This window comes from Tripterygium wilfordii, chromosome 10 (genome assembly GCF_013401445.1).
Source record: "Tripterygium wilfordii isolate XIE 37 chromosome 10, ASM1340144v1, whole genome shotgun sequence".
Taxonomy (NCBI): domain Eukaryota; kingdom Viridiplantae; phylum Streptophyta; class Magnoliopsida; order Celastrales; family Celastraceae; genus Tripterygium; species Tripterygium wilfordii.
Window position 1 is genome coordinate 54,051 of NC_052241.1, and position 3,742 is coordinate 57,792.

Consider the following 3,742-nt stretch of genomic DNA (forward strand, 5'->3'; position numbering starts at 1 on the left):
CTTCGAGAGGTGTGGATAATGTGGTGATCCACCAAGGCTATTAAAACTTTAGTATCCTCAATCACAAAACCAATGGACGAGAGAGGCAAATTGTTCCCACGAAGGTCATTCACCACCTGAAGGGCATCGCCTTCCAGACAAAAAGGAAACAGGAGGTTTTCCGTAGCCATTTGAGCCCCAAAAAGGAAAGCAAGCGCCTCAATCATCACCGGACCCCCAGCCGGCGAGACTCTTTTGTAACCCGATAGATGGACGCATCCACAAGCATCCCTAATAATGAATCCAATCCCAGCCGAACTCTCTCCTTGTTTCCTAGAACCATCCACATTGACTTTGTACCACCCATTGGTTGGAGGGGTCCACCGGGAGGGGGTGGAAGCAGAGATAGTAGACTCAATTGGGCTTACATGACTACAACATTCAATAAAATCCCCAATCAGCTTGGATGCTTGACACACAACTTCAAGAGGCTTCCAAGACTCATCCCTGAATGCAATCCCATTCCTAGCTAGCCAAATGTGATAAAGAATACTAAACAGCTTTGTCATATCAGTAGGGGTTAGGATTTCCAGCATATTTGAGATCCAAGAGCTAATAGAGAAGATAGGAAGAGATAAAGCAATGCTCACAAAATCACAACAATTCCACATATCCACAAGGGCAGCACAGTCACGAAAAAGATGAAGAGAGCTTTCGTCACAACTACCACACAAATAGCAGGAGGTGTCCAGAGAAATACCCTTATGAGTCAAATTGACTTTTGTGGCAAGACTATCATAGCTTAATCTCCATGCAAAGAACTTTATCTTGTTTGGCATTTCTAACTTCCAGAGGCGAGCCCATTGAATGTGATTATGTTGCTCTTGTCGTAGAACTGGGGCTCCCTTAGCAAGCCAATAAGCTGATTTTACTGTGAAACGACCCTGGGTATTTTGAGACCATACTAGGGAATCTTCTCTATTGAGGCCATATAAGGGGATCTGCGTGATGGCGGCCACATCATTTGGGGAAAAGATTTGGCCAAGCAAGGGGTCATTCCACGATCTAGATTCAGAATCAATAAGCTTACTAACTTTCAAATTGATGTCATTTCCCCCAATTGGTGATTCAGGAAGCCCGTTAGGAGAAGAAGGAATCCATTTATCATTCCACACTGAAATTGTCGCCCCATTACCAACTCTCCAATGAAGACCTTTCATAAGAATTTCACGCCCAGCTAACATAGAAGACCACACAAAGGAAGGTGAATGACCCCTAGAAGCAGCAAGAAAAGAAGTGTGGGGGAAATATCTGGCTTTTAAAAGTCTGCTGCATAAGGATCCTGGGTCTTGGATAATTCTCCATCCTTGCTTTGCAAGCAGAGCAAGATTAAAAGCTTTCATGTCCCTGAGACCCAACCCTCCATCTGATTGATGATTACATATGGTTTTCCAGCCCACCCATGCTAACTTTCGTTCTCCGTCTCGTTTACCCCACCAGAAATTCCTTGCCAATCTGTCTAACTCTTTGCATAAAGAATCAGGAAATTTATAAAGGCTCATGGCATAACAAGGGATAGCCTGAACTACAGCCTTGAGGAGGACACCACGGCCTGCCTGAGATAAAAACTTTTCCTTCCAGCCTGAGACTTTCCTCCACACTCGCTCCTTTATGTAACTAAACATTGCTTTTCGGGATCTAGTTACCAAGGCTGGAAGACCCAAGTATTTGGCATCTTCATGAAGGCCCAACATACGAAGCCGATAACGCAAAGCCAACTGATCATGAATGGAAATATTTTCGCTGAAGTGAACAGATGACTTCTCTAAATTGATACTTTGGCCGGAGATTCTTTCATATAAAGCGAACAAATTCAGAACTTCATCCGCTTCAGAGAGATTGGCTTTACAGATTCTTGGTTAGTTAATCAAGACTGTGCCTCTTAAACAAATATCTTGGTGATGCAATCGGGGTCTGCTGCTTATATGATATTGTTTCGTCTCTCTTTTAACGTTTTTTAGTATGCTAATTGTTAATTTAATAATTTGGTAGAATGTGCATTTCATCATCATCAATATATAAGACGTTGGACATTCTGATATCAAACAACTAATTACGTGACTGCTTCCATGCGATTCGCATTTTTTTGGTCACCTGAACTGAAAGGGACTAGTACTACTATATATATACAAAAAATATTTACCGGCCTTTTGAGTTTAGTTTGATGTGGAATGTTGAAATGACAGAGATGCACTGCATCATATTCACCTATTTACGCAAAATGGATTAGACAGTCCAACCACCAATTTGTATTCATAATTGTCATGTCTAGGTCGACAAAGTCATGCCATTTCCATTTTTATTTTTATTTTTCCAATGATGAGGGAATAGCATACTTTTAGCGGTTCAAGGATGAAATGTCTTGTTGAGTTCCAAGTTTCAGATCCTGACTAGCCGGACTGAGAAATTTCGCCAACTTATACTATCCTATTATCCTATATGAGAAATTTCTGTGCGTGTAAAATTTCTGTACATCACAATTTCTGTACATGTGATGTTGAGCATCCGAGTTTAGGTCCAGAATATGTGTAACCTCCACCCATATCGCATATGCCACGCAACCCTAGAGAGCGCACACCACGGAAACTTTGATGGGCTTGCGGGCTCATGATGGCATACATCACATTCAACGTGGCAGTCTATGCGTGGTGAACTTTGAAAATGAAACCTTTTGTTTTATATATATTTTAGAGAGGTGGGGCTCGGAAAATAGTTGAGTCCCTTTCGTATATCGTTCTTGTCGCAGGAGCTACACAAGATAAGAATGGTATTGGGCCCCAAGAAGTGGAGTTTGGGCTTTACCAACACTGACAGCACACAAATGTCCACCTCTCATTTGCTGTTGGCACACGTGTACAATCACTTTCTTGGGCCCCAAGCCCACGTGCACACCATGTCTTCTTGTCTAATACACTCTTTTAATCTTTTATGACGAGGTTTTAACTTTTAAGAAAGAACATAAGGGTTTCTGTTCGTCGAACTGGGCCTAGAGTCCATTCGTGGCCCAAATGAAGAAAGAAAAAAGAAACGAAAACTCAAGGATGTGAAGGTAGAATAGTCCAATTGTGCAATTCCAGTTTGTCTGAGAGTAGCCTATATATTTGTGGTGTCCTTTTCTAAGTCAATATTAATGTTCTTGGATAACGACTCTTAAGGTGGTGGGTGGGTGAATGAATCCAACTCAAGTGTTCCTGATTCATTCTTAACCAGACCACCTGATTGCATTTGCAATTAGCAATGCCATCGTGTAAGTTTGAAGCTACACCATAACACAAATAATGGAGGTTTGAAATCATGAACATTGCTCTCTCAATCAAGGACTAAACCTGTGTTGTGTAGATATCATATGCTTCCCAAACAATGCAATTGCCAGAAACTCATCCACTAATTTGACATTGACACACACTAAATATACCTACTTTTGTCCAGCAGATAAACTCAGAAGTTGAAAACTTGAAGTTCTATTTTTAAACTTACATGGAAAGTGACTTCACAGAATAAACTCCTTAGTTGAAACATAGTACATTCTCCCACTTGCCAATCAGATAACAATACAAATAACAACATATAGACTACCTTAAGTTTTCTTATTACAACACCATCAATAATGTTCAGAATTTATTGTTTCATGGTGTAAATGCCAACTCTAGCCCAATAACTTGTAACCCAGGACAGGTTTCAAGTGATCCCCACAAAACCAAAG